This window comes from Aethalodelphis obliquidens, unplaced genomic scaffold, assembly GCF_003676395.1.
Source record: "Aethalodelphis obliquidens isolate GAN/ISIS:26980383/991018 unplaced genomic scaffold, ASM367639v1 scaffold38, whole genome shotgun sequence".
NCBI classification, from domain to species: Eukaryota; Metazoa; Chordata; class Mammalia; order Artiodactyla; family Delphinidae; genus Aethalodelphis; species Aethalodelphis obliquidens.
Window position 1 is genome coordinate 8,581,541 of NW_020837982.1, and position 14,227 is coordinate 8,595,767.

General features: G+C 42.0%; 1 pseudogene; it reads left to right on the plus strand.

Moving 5' to 3' along the window:
• Positions 1–11,349: 11,349 nt before the first annotated feature.
• On the plus strand, positions 11,350–13,698 carry LOC113632740 (proteasome maturation protein pseudogene; annotated as a pseudogene).
• Positions 13,699–14,227: the final 529 nt, after the last annotated feature.

Genomic DNA, 14,227 nt, shown 5'->3' on the forward strand with positions numbered 1-14,227 from the left:
TGCCGATGCAGGGGACACGGGTTCGTGCCCTGGTCCGGGAGGATCCCACATGCCGCGGAGCAGCTGGGCCCGTGAGCCATGGCCGCTGAGCCTGCGCGTCCGGAGCCTGTGCTCCGCGACGGGAGAGGCCACAACAGTGAGAGGCCCGCGGACCGCAAAAAAAAAAAAAAAAAAAAAGAAAGAGTGAGCAAATAAATCAGCTAAATATATTGGCAAATCTAAATAACTATCATTAATGTTATTATGTTTAGTTCCTGGTCCTAAAATTTCAGATCACAAGAACATGGGAGCTGGAAGGGAAGAGTATGGAGAGCAGTCATGAGTATCATGTATCCCAAATGAACTTATTTACAAAACAGAAATAGACCCACAGACACAGAAAGCAAACTTATGGTTACCAAAGGGGAAAGGTGGGGGAGGGATAAATTAGGAGGTTGGGATTAACATATACATGCTACTATACATAAAATAGACAACCAACAAGGACCTACTATATAGCACAGGGAACCATACTCAATATTTTGTAATAACCTATAAGGGAAACTAATGTGAACATTTATATATATACACAACTGAATCATTTTGCTGTGCACCTGAAACTAACACAGCATTGTAAATAAACAACTCTTCAGTTAAAAAAAAAAAAAAGATTTCCATGTATCAGATGCTGCTGGCGTCCTCACTCACATCCTCCCTGCCTCTCCTCTGATTTCAGCTAAAGCTGCAACAACTCTTCCTGGGGGGCTCTGGATGACAGGCTCAGTTTTTGCTCCAGGGCTTCTGGAGTTAACGCCTCCAGAGGCGGCCCTCAACCAGGGGGCATGGGAGCTGACGGATAAATGCTTCTCCCACTAGCTCTTCATGTGGACAATTTTGAGAGGCTTTCTACAGGCTCCTCAGAAGGTCCCCACTGGAACTGAGCCCAAATTGCCCATGGCAGAGACCTCAGTATCACACTCATAGTGGTGCTTTCTCCATCCCTCACTCTCCCGGTCTCTCTCTCCAGCTTCCTGCCGTGATTCCCAGATCAACCTTCTAACGCAAGAGTCCTTATCACAAGTTTTGCTTTCAGTAGGACTCTGAGCTAAGACACTAAGGTTCTTGTCTTCTTCAGAAGGATCATAGAGATGCAGATTGCTTTTTTACTGAGATAGTTTACATCCATTAAGTAAATTTTGCAGATGTAAAGTCAGTGGTTTTTCATATATCCACAAAGGTGTGCAACCATGACCGCTATCTAGTTCCAAAACATTTTCATCACTCCAAGCAGAAATCCTGTACCCACTAGCAGCCATTCCCCAATTCCACCACGAACCTACTTTCTGTCTCTCTGGATTTGCCCATTCTGTATATTTCATATACATGGAATCATAGAACACGTGGTCTTACGTGACTGGCGTCTTCCATTTGGCATGTTTCCAAGGTCCAACCATGCAACATGTATTGTGGTCCTTCATTCCTTTTCATGGCTGAATGATATTCCATTGTATGGCAGAGCAAAATATGGAGGACAGGATGAAGCTGCAAGATGGTTTAATAATCAGGAAGTAGTAACACAAACATGTCATCTAGAAATACAGGAGTAAATATTTTACTTTATTTTTTACACCAAATTCAATCAAATTCATTAACAGACATTTAAAATGCGAAACTATCAAAATGATAGAGATCAACATAGAAAATCTACATGACCTTGGGTTTGGTCTGTAGATCATGAGCTTTGAGTTTTAATACACAACACAAAAAGCCAATCCACAAAAGAAAAAAGTAATATTGTGGACTTTATAAAATGAAAGATTTCTACTGTGTAGGAGTAAATATTTCAAAAATCAACTCCAGAGGAAATAAGAAAGTGATTGCCAAAAAAAAAACCGTAACCCAACAAACATCTTTTTCTAAACAAACATTGAAGGAAATGACCTCATTCTTTATGTGCATGCATAACTAATGGAAATAAAAACTAAAATTAGAAAAAGAAAAGGAAAAAAACATGGTAAATAGAAGATACAAAATAAGATGTCAAAGTAAGTCCAAATATACCCATCACAATGCATTTAAGTGACTTAAATTTACCTATTAAGAAAACGAAGCCTTTCAGAATGCATAAAATCCAATCATATTCTACTAACAAGAGCAAACTTGTTGCTAAAAAGCAACTATAATATGGAAATACTGACATAGGAAGGATGGACAAAAATATCCTTCTCAGGCAAGAACAAAAGAAAGAGGAAAGCTGTTGTGGCAATAGTGAGGTCAGACAACACAGAATTCAGAACAAAAGGCATTAAGATTAAGGTGGCTATTTCATACTGATAAAATGAACAATCTGCTAACAGGATTCAGCAGTCATGAGTGCGTCAATCATGTTCTTGTTTTACTGTGGTACAAAACACATAACAAAATTTACCACCTCGGGGCTTCCCTGGTGGCGCAGTGGTTGAGAGTCCGCCTGCCGCTGCAGGGGACACGGGTTCGTGCCCCGGTCCGGGAAGATCCCACATGCCGGGGAGCGGCTAGGCCCATGGGCCATGGCTGCTGAGCCTGCGTGTCCGGAGCCTATGCTCCGCAACGGGAGAGGCCACAACAGTGAGAGGCCCGCGTACCGCAAAAAAAAAAAAAAAAAAAAAAAAATTACCACCTTAACCATTTCTAAGTGTACAGTTCAGTGGTGTTAAGGACATTCACATTGTCGTGCAATCACCACCACCATCCATCTTCAAACTCTTTCCTCTTGCAAAACCGAAACTCTGTACCCGTTAAACAATAAATCCCCATGTCCCCCTCCCTCTAGCCTCTGGAAACCACCATTCTATTTTCTGTCTCAGAACCTGATTGCTCTAAGTACCTTATGAAAGTGGAATCGTACAGTATTTGTCTTTTTGTGACTGGCATATTTTACTTAGCATAATGTCCTCAAGGTTCATCCACATTCTGACAGTGTATGTCAGAATTTCCTTCCTTTTTAAGGCCAAATAATATTCCACTGTATGTACGTACCACATCTTGTCTATCCATCCTCCATCCATGGACACGGACTGCTTCTGCCCCGTGGCTATTGTGAATAACGCTGCTATGAACATGAGTGTGAACGCATGTGTCCATCAGTAGTCAACCAATGGTCACTTATTGAAACCTCACTGTCTTCTAGGTATGGCTCCAGGCGTGGGGAATACAGCAGTGAACAAGACAGCAGTCTGCCCTCCAGAGGCTTATATTCTAGTGGAGGGACTCAATATGCAGACAAATGGTGCAGTCACGTGACAGCAGGTGCTGGTCAGTGCCATGAGGAAGATGAACCCTGTGGTCCATGAGCGACTGTAGTGAGCTGGGGGCTGTTTTATCCAGGAGGGTCTGAAAAGGCCTGTCCAAAGAAGGTGAAACTTGTGTTGAGACCTGAAAAGTAAGATGGTGGCTAAGACCTGTATAGGAAAGAACATTCCAGGCAGAAGCAGCAGCAGGAGCAAAGAAGCCCGAGCCTGGATCCAGTCTGGAGCGTTAAAATGCTTTGAGGACGGTGAGGCTGGTGGACAGCAGAAAGATGGGCAGAGGCTTGAGGACAGAGAGGGAGGCAGCGGTGAGGGGGTGGGTCCATATGAAGGGTGGCCTTGAGGGCAGTGGTGCAGGGGAGGGAGCTCTGGAAGGTGTCAAGTAAGGGGAGGACCTGGTCTCCTTTACTGCCACGTGGAAGGTGGATTTCAACAGGGCCAGCGTGAAGGTGGGGATTGCAGTAAGGCATGTACCTAACTCAGCCCTGAAGTGGGGAATGCCAAACCTGGTAGCTCTACAAGGAGAAGTTGAGAAATCTATTAATCACAGCGGGCAGTTTTAACCTCTGGGTGAAAGAGAGTCTCTCAGCCCCGCCCGTGTTGCCCTGTAGCCCCCACTTTTTCCCCGGCCCCCTGCGGCTATCCCTCCCACGCCTCACCCACGTCTTCATATCACCTCTCTCTTCTTCCCAGAGCCTCTAGCGCCTCCCAGCCCCTGAACGTCACTGACGGTTCTTCCAGGCCCTAACATCCTTCCAGTGAGCCCCCAGCCTTCCTGGCCTCTCCCAGGCTCTCCCAATTCACCTCTTCCCTCCTACGCCCCCTATTACCCCTTTTGGAATCTCAGCTCCTCTCACCTCCTTAGTTCCTTCCATTCCCAGTCTCTCCCTAGCAACTCAAATCCCCAAATCACCCCCAGTTCTATTTCATAGCTCCCCTAGTCCTTGCCTAACCCTCCCAGACACTCAGTCTTTTTATACCCCCAGCCCTGAACCCCACCAACTTCCTCCCATTTCCCAGAGTCCCTCCAGGACCCCCGCTCCCCGTTTGGTCCGTCTGCTTAGAGACTCATTTTCTAGTTCCTCATGTGGGACCAGAGCATCTTTATTTATTTTCCATTATTTCCCACTTGCCAGAAGGGCCCTCACACTGAGACCCTTGGTTGGCCAGATATGAGTAAAACACAAACACAGTTTTAATGCCACCTCCAGCCACCCCCGGACCCAGTGAGGAGGAAGGGCAGGGTCCCCCAGGCTCCCTTTCATTTCTTACCCCAAGCAGGATGAGAGCATGCTGATCACAGGGTGGGGGCAGGGCCCATCCTGGCAGCCAGGGAGCTCCAGGTCCAGCCAGCGGAGGCTCCTAGCGGCTGCCGCCACACAGACCCAGCCAGAGCATGGGGCCTGCTGCAGCAGGTGGCCACAGAGCGGGGGACCAGAGGGGTCTGTTTTTGGAAGGGCTGTGATTTATCAAGATGGCCAGCCCTGGTTGCCTCCCTTCCCATCTGTCCTATCACCACGCAATTCCTCCAAATTCCTCCCAGCTCCCCCATCCCTTCCCAGACCCCCAGTCCCTCAACCTCACCCATCCTCCCAGTCTCTCCAACCCTCCACAGGGCTTCCTAGTGTCTGTCCCACCCCCCCCATTTCCCCTCCGGTCCCTGCCATTTCCCCCAGGGCCCCAGACCTCCACCTGGGTTAAGGCTAGGGGACTGGGATCCCCAGAGGACTGGGGCTAAGAACTGATGTGCTTGTGTGTGAGAGGAAACTACCCAAGGCAAGGGAAAGAACCATCATAGAGGAGTAGACCAAACATTTCTGGGGCTCACACAGGAGTAGGAATAGTCAGAACGGAGAGGCCTCGTAATATACCAAGCATTGGGTAGAGTCTTCAGATGGGTCATGCATTTCAACAAAATAAAAAGGCAACCCATGGAACGGGAGAAAATATTTGCAAACCACATATCCAAAGGGGTTGATATCCAAAAAGGATAAGGAATGCATACAACGCAAGAGCAAAAAAAACCCAATTATAAAATGGGCAAAGGACCTGAATAGATATTTTTCCAAAGAAGATATACAAATGGCCAATATGAAAAGATGATTGACATCACTAATTATCAGAGAAATGCAAGTCGAAACCACAATGAGATATCATTTCACACCTGTTAGGATGTTTATTATCAAAAAGACACGAGGGACTTCCCTGGTGGCGCAGTGGTTAAGAATCCGCCTGCCAATGCAGGGGACATGGGTTCGACCCCTGGTCCAGGAAGATCCCACATGCCACGGAGCAACTAAGCCCGTGCGCCGCAACTACTGAGCCTGCTCTCTAGAGCCCAAGAGCCACAACTACTGAAGCCCACGCGCCTAAAGCCCATGCTCCACAACGAGAGAAGCCACCACAATGAGAAGCCTGCGCACCGCAACAAAGAGTAGCCCCTGCTCGCCGCAACTAGAGAAAAGCCCAGCGCGCAGCAGCAAAGACCCAATGCAGCCATTAAAAAAAAAAAAAAAAAAAGAGATAACCAACGTTGATGAGGATGTTGAGAAAAGTGAATTCTAGCACTCAGTTGGTGGGAATGTAAACTGGTACAGTCACTATGGAAAACAGTACAGGGGTTCCTCAAAAAATTAAAAATAGAACTACTATATGATCCAGCAATCTCACTTCTGGGAGATTCACATCCAAAGGAAATGAAAGCACTGTCTCTAAGAGATAACTGTACTCCCATGTTCGTTGTAGCATTATTCACGATAGCAAAGATATAGAAAGAACCTAGGTGTCTGCTGACAGATGAATGGATAAACAAAATTACACACACACACACATATGTGCGTGTACACACGCACACGATGGAATATTATTCAGTACCTCGAGGGGTGGGATAGGGAGGATGGGAGGGAGGCTCAAGAGGGAGGGGATATGGGGACATGTGTACGCATGTGGCTGATTCGCTTCGTTGTGCAACAGAAACTAACACAGTATGGTGAAGCAATGACACGCCAATAAAGATCTATTTAAAAAAAAGAAAGGAAGGAAATCCTGTCATTTGCAGATTCATGGATGAACCCGGAGGGCATTAAGCTAAGTGAAATAAGCCAGACAGAGAGAGACAAGTACTGCATAATATCACTTACACGTTAAAAAAAAAAAAAACTCCAACTCATAGAAACAGAATACAGTGGTGGTTGCCAGGGGCTGGAGAGAGGGGGGAATGGGGAGAGGTTGGTAAAAGGGTACAAACTTTCAGTTGTAAGATGGATGAGTTCTGAGGATCTAATGCACAGCATGGTGACTACAGCCGATAACACACTATTGTATAGTTACTCTCTCAGCAGACCTTAAGCTTCCCCCCCACCCCCAACAAAGGTAACTATGTGCGGTGAAGGATGTGTTAATTCGCTTGACTGTGGGAATCCTGTCACAATGTCTATGTATATCAAATAATGTTGTACACTTTAAATATATTACAATTTAATTCGTCAACTATATGTCAGTAAAGCTGGTGGGGAGGGGAATAAGGATGATGCATTAGGAGTAGGGCTAATTAGTCCCAAAATAAAGCCTTCCTGCCATAACAAAGTATAAAAAGAAGCCTGAAAGGACAAACTGAGTCACAGGTGAGTTAACCGTATGCCAGAACAGCACCCAGCACTCTTTAAAGGAAAACAATAAAACACAGCACGTAAGATTCAACAAGATAAAATCCACAATAGTCAGCACCCATTAGAAAATTACAAGACATATGTAATGAAACAGAAAAACCTGACCCATACCTAGGAGAAAAACGAATAATAAGAAACAGACCCAGAGATGACAGAGATTATGGAATTAATAGATAAAGACTTTAAAACAGCTATTTTATTTTATTTATTTTTATTTTTTAAAACAGCTTTATGAGAGTATAATTGCTTTACAATGTATGTTAGTTTCTGCTAAAACAGCTATTTTAAATCTTAAAATATAATCAAGGAAAATCTGGCCATGATAGGGACAGAAATAAAAGATATATAAAAGAGACCAGGGCTTCCCTGGTGGCGCGGTGGTTGAGAGTCCGCCTGCCGAGGCAGGGACATGGGTTCGTGCCCCGGTCTGGGAAGATCCCACATGCCGCGGAGCGGCTGGGCCCGTGAGCCATGGCCGCCGAGCCTGCGCGTCCGGAACCTGTTCTCTTGCAACGGGAGAGGCCACAACAGTGAGAGGCCTGCGTACCGCAAAAAAAAAAAAAAAAAAAAAGAGACCAAAATGGAACTTCTAAAGCTTAAATACACAATATCCAAAATGAAATATACACTGGATGGGCTTAAGAGCAGATGAAATATTACAGAAGAGATCAGTTTCCTTGAAGAAATTGCAATATAAGCTACCCAAGATAAAGCACTACGAGAAAAGACACTGAAAAAGAAGTCAGCAGAGTCGTGGTGGGCTGTAGGACAATATCAAGCAATCTAACATATTCCAATTACAAACTGGAATCCCAGAAGAAGAGGAGAAAATGGGGGAACAGAACAAGTATTTGTTTGTTTATTTATTTATTTGGCTGCGCCAGGTCTTAGTTGTGGCATGCGGGATCTTTTAGTTGTGGCAGGTGGGATCTTTAGTTGTGGTATGTGAATTCTTAGTTGCCGCATGTGGGATCTAGTTCCCTGACCAGGGATTGAACCCAGGCCCCCTGCATTGGGAGTGCGGAGTCTTAGCCACTGGACCACCAGGGAAGTCCCCAGAACAAATATTTGAAGAAATCGTGGCTTAAAATTTTCCAAATTAGATGAAGACTATAAACCCATAGATCCAAGAATCTCAATGAAACCCAAGCAGAGAAACAAAGAAAACCACACCAAGGCACATCGCAATCAGATTGCTAATACCAATGATAAAAAGAAAATCTTAAAAGCTGCCGAAAAGATTCGACTTCTAACCAAGATGGAATAATGAGGATTGGATTTACCCTCTTACTGAAACAATCTAAGAACAGACAAAATATATGAAATAACAATTTTCAAGACACTTGATTTCAGGCAACAAAGGACAGTGATCTCTGAAAGATGGGGAAAAATTAGGTGAACTCTACAATTGCTCCAGTTCATGGATTTGGATGTACTATTGTAAGGTTCTTATGTTATACATGAAATGGTATAACATGACCGTAACCTATAAGCCTGAAACCAACCAGTAACAGCAAGCTATAGCCAATAAACTAACAAAGGGGATAAAATGGAATCATAAGAAATATTTGATTGATCCAAAGAAGTCACAAAAGGACGATAAATGGGAACAAGTAAAGTGTGAAATAAGAAGAAAATAATATAACAAGCAGAATTTAAGTAGAAAACAGAAAAACAATAAAGTCAGTTATGTCAGAAATGAATTCAAAAGCTTTGAAATTATCTATAAAATGGGGTGGGGGAATATAGGCAGATTGATCAGGAAAAAGGAAAAGGAGGGAAGACACAAATTATCAGGAATGAAAAGAGGACATTTCTACAGATCCTACAGACATCAAAAGGATAATAAGGAATATTATGAAATACTTCATGCCAATAAACTTGTATAAATTGTATACATTCTTTGAAAGACACATGCTATCAAAGTTCACTCAAAAAGAATAGCTAACCTTTCCAAAAAAAACAGAAACAAAAAACTCAAGGCACAAATGACTTCACAGATGAATTCTACCAAACAGTTAAGAAAGAAATACTAAAAATTGTGCACAGACTCTTCCAGAAATCTGTAGAGAAGGAAATACTTCCCAACTCACTCTATGAGGCCAGCTCCTGGCCTGGTTTTTCCTGATACCAAAACCAGCTAAGAACATTACAACAAAACTACAGAACAATATCCCTTACGCACATAGATACAAAATCCTTAACAGGATTTTACCAAATCAAATTCAGTAATATATAACAAAATAAGGCATCAGGACCATAAGGGGTTTATCCCAGGAGTGCAAGCTTGGTTTAACATTTGAAAATTAATCAATATAATCCAAATTAACAGTGCAAATAAGAACTACAGGATTCTCTCAAAAGACGCAGAAAGAGCATTTGACAATATGCAACATCCACTAATGATTTAGGGGGAAAAAAACCCACCTCAGCAAACTAGGAACAGAAAGGAACTTCCTCAGCCTTACAGAGGACAATCAAGATAAGCCTACAATTAACATTATACTTTAATATAAAAGGCTGAATGCTTTTCCCCTAAGATCAGGGGAGAAAAAAATCAGAATATCTGATTTTTTTTCCTCCCCCAATTTCAGATATCTGTCTCACCTCTTCTATTCAAAACTGTACTGGAAGTCTTAGCCAGTGCAATAAGGCAAGGGAAAGAAAAGGCATACAGATTGGATAAGAAGTAAAAGTCTTTGTTCACAAAACATGATTGTCCGGGTAGAAAATCTTAAGCAATCTACCAAAATACTACTGTAACAACTAAATGAATTTAGCAAGGTCTCAGGATCAAAGGATCAAGGTTAATATACAAAACGCAACTGTATTTCTTTATATTAGTGAGACATTAGTGGGACATTGAATTTTTAAAATATCATTTACGTAGTATTTACGATAGCAGACAATGCAATACCACACACAATAGAGGAAAACTCAAAACACTTAAGAATATATTTAACAAAATATATACCAAACATAGAAAATTACAAAATATTGCTGAGATAAATTAAAGAAGTTCTAAATAAACAGAGAGATAGACCAAGTTGATGAATCATAAGACAGTATTATTGTTGATTCACCCCAAATGGATCTGTAGAGTGTAACTATCCCAGTCAAAATTCCTGCATGCTTTCTTTCTTGAAAATTGATGAGATAATTCTAAAATTTAGCCAAAAAATGTTTTAAAAAGAAGAAATATATTAGAGGACTCAAACTACCCAATTTTGAGAGCTACCGTTATCAAGATAGCTCAGTATAAGGGTACAGAGACATCAATGGCACAGAATAGAAAGTCCATAAACAGGCTCACACACACAGAGTCAAGGCTGGGACGTGGGACCTGGGACCCTTTACTGGAGTGCTTGCACTTGCAGCTGGACAAATCTCACCTCCTCTCCTGGAGCAACCGAATACAAAGAAACTATAAGGGACTAAAAATAAGTTCATGCATGTGCAGTTGGGGCGAATTATGAACAATAAGATACAAAGAGGCCACAAACCAACTGCCACTTCTGAGGTGCTGGGAGAAAAGCAGGGTACTACGCATGATCCCTGCATACAGCACCACAAAGGGGTTGGTGGACCACCTAAGCTACACCTCCTGCCCAACCCATGGACCCACCCCTGTTGTTATCCAATTTAAGGAGCCAGCTAGCGGCTCCTCCAGGAGTAAGCAAGGGCACCTGTTCCTTGTTTTCGCTCCCTCTTGATGAAGCCTGAATTTCTCATCTGGCCTCTTTTCAATTTCTATTGATTAAAGAGTCCAAGGACCCGAGTCCAAGTCCGTAGCAAATTGATTTTCAACAAAGGCTGGAAAGTGTGAAAGGGATTGTCTTTGCTACAAATGGTGCTGGAATAACTGGATACCTATATGCAAAAATAAAATGAACCTTGATCTGTACCTCACACCATACCCCCAAATTAATTCAAAATTAATCATAGACCTAATTATAAGAGCTAAGACTATAACACTTCTAGAAGAAAACATAGGACAAAAATCTTTGTGATCCTTTTTTTTTCTTTTTTGGCCGTGCTGCATGGCTTGCAGGATCTCAGTTCCCCAACCAGGGATTGAACCTGGGACACAGCAGTGAAAGCCTGGAATCCTAACCACCAGGCCACCCCCTTGGCAAGTACTACTTAGATAGGAAACAAAAGCAAAATGATAAATAGAACTTTATCAAAAATAAAAAATTCTGATCTTCAAAAGATATCATCAAGAAAAATGAAAAGGCAAGCCATATTTGCAAAATACATTTATCCAGTAAAGGACCTGTATCTAGAATGTACAAGGAATTCTTAAAACTCAATAAAAACAGCTTACTTTTTTTAATGGGCAAAAGATGTGAACAGACACTTCACCAAAGAAGATATATGAATGGAAAATAAGCAAATAAAATGATGTTCAGCATTATTAGACCTTAGGGAAATGCAAATTAAAACCACATGAAATGGAAGCGAGCAGCAGGGCCGGCTGACAGTAATGGTGCTGAGAGGCTGTGTGCAGGGCGACTTGGGCTTGGATCTCAGCTAAAGGACAGTATTCCAGTTACTGAACTTTCAGCAAGTGGACATTTTGAAAGCCATGATCTTCTTTGAAAAGGTTTTTTTCTTGTGTGAAAAATGAACGTTTTCCCAGTCATCCTCTTAAACTGTCAGAAATAAAATTTCCAGCTCAACCAAGACAAAATGAATTTTTCTACACTGAGAAACTCTGGGGTCTATTTGCTCCACTAAATTTACAAATGGAATTCAAAGCAATGCAGCATGTTCTGCATCTTCCATTTCTTCCAAGCTCAAACCTTTCACTGGATATTTGAGGAATAATGACGAGCCTATTGGATTTGAAGATATTTTTAATGACACATCACAAAGTGAACTAATGGGAGAACCACACTTGGTGGAATATAAACTCAATTTCCTGTAACGCAGTGTGCTATTCATGAAAACGGAGGGACTTCTTCTTGTTTATAGTCATCTATTTACTATAATTTGGTGTACACAACATTAAAAGTACTGACACATTAGAAAAAAAAACCCAACAAACCCACATACACATACCCTGGAGTGGCTAAAATTTGTTAAAACTGACGATACTAAGTGTTGTCAAGAATATAGAGCAACTGGAGCTTTCATCCATTGCTGGTGGGAATGCAAAATGGTGCAGTCACTCTGGAAAGTAATTTGGTAGTTGTTTTGTTTTTTTTTAAATCAAGTTAACCATACACTTACCATATGAACCAGAAATCCCACTCTTAGATATTTACTTAAGAGGAATAAAAATATGTATTCACACAAAGACTTGTACACAAATGTTTATAGTAGCTATATTCGTAACGATAAAAATTTGGAAACAACTCCATCAGTGGGTGAATAAACAAATTGTAGTATATAGATACAATGAACACTACTCAGCAAAAAAAAAAATCTAGTAATACATGCAACAATATGAATGTTTCTCAACATTAATGTTAAGAGAAAGAAACCAAATCTGAGTGATTATTTGTTGTATGATTCCATTTATAATCTGTAAATCCTCAAAACATGATTCCTTTGGTGAAGGCAAATGTATAAGGATAGAAATCAGATTGGTGGTTGCTAAAGGCCAGAGGTGAGAGGTGAGGCAAAGGGCACAATGAACCTTTTTAGTCGAGGGAAATGTTCTTTATGCTGATTGTGGTGTTGGTCAACGGTGGTATATAGTTAAAATTGGTGAATTTTACTTTAAGTAAATTATACCTCAATTCATCCGATTTTTAAAATAGAATGCATGACAGACTTGCTGGCTACCACTGGTTTTTGTTTGTTTGTTTGTTTTTTAACATCTTTATTGGAGTATAATTGCTTTACAATGTTGTGTTAGTTCTACCACTGGTTTTGATAGTAAAGTGAAGACAGTTTGCTGCACTGGAAACGGTTCCCCTAAAATCTGTAGGAAGGAAAGTATGTGTGACTGTTTCCCTTGGACCAGATGTGAGCCATTGGAGAGCGAAGACCTGCATAGAGCCATAATAAAACCTGTCCAAGGGCGCCACCAGGAGGGCAGCTGAGACTTAGCAGCAAGAAGCTGAAGCCTAGGCCTGCCCGTGGGCCTAGGAGAGGTCAGCTGCCAGTCCAGACCAAGGATGAGTCTTATGGGTGACAGACCCAGGTAATGGTGTGGGCTAGAGGGTTGGGAAGAACTTACAAAAGAGCCCCGCTAGATGAACAGTCAGCTTTATACACATGCCAGACCCGGGGAGATTGTGTGGCAGGTCACACAGCACTAGTCAGAATAAGACCTTTACCTTTCTTGCCCCTTTCCTCCTCCCTCTCCCGCCCTCATTTCAACTCCAGAGAAAGCAAAAGCAGCCTAGTGAGTGAGTGAGGAAGAGGATCTCAGGGTGTAAGAGCAATGGGAGAATGGAAACAGGCATTTGTCAGACACACGCATTTCCCCTCCCCCCGCCACCACTTATGCACACTTTTTCCAGCTGCATGCTGTCTACCCAAAACACATCGGGAAGGTGCAAGGGAGACATTTTTAACCTTAAACTTTTAATTTTTTTGACTTGTACTTTTTTTGCATTTTTTATTGTGGTAAAATATACATAACATAAAATTTACCATTTTAACCATTTTAAAATGTATAATTCAGTGGCAGCAAGTACACTTACATTGTTATGCATCCATCTCCAGAAGCTTTTCTTCCTCCCCAACTGAAACTAAAAAACTAAAAATAGAACTACCATATGATCCAGCAATTCCACTTCTGGGTATTTACCAGAGGAAAACAAAAGCACTAATTCCGAAAGATACATGCACCCCTACATTCATTGCAGCATTATTTACAATAGCCAAGACATAGAAAAAACCCAAGTGCCCATCAACAGACAACTGGTTTAAGAAGATGTGGTACAAATATATGCAATGGAATATTATTCAGCCATAACAAAGAATGAAATCTTGCCACTTGCGACAACATGGATGGACCTAGAGGGTATTACGCTAAGTGAAATAAGTCAGACAGAGAAAACAAATACTACATGATTCCACTTATATGTGGAATCTAAAAAAACAAAACAGACAAATAAAACAGAAACAGACTCATAAATACAGAGAATAAATGGGTGATTGCCAGAGAGGAGGAGAGTCGGGGAATGGACAAAATAGGTGAAGGGGTTTAAGAGGTACAACTTTCCAGCTATAAATAAATAATTCAGGGGTTTCCCTGGTGGTGCAGTGGTTAAGAATCTGCCTGCCAATGCAGGGGACACGGGTTCGAGCCCTAGTCCGGGAAGATCCCACATG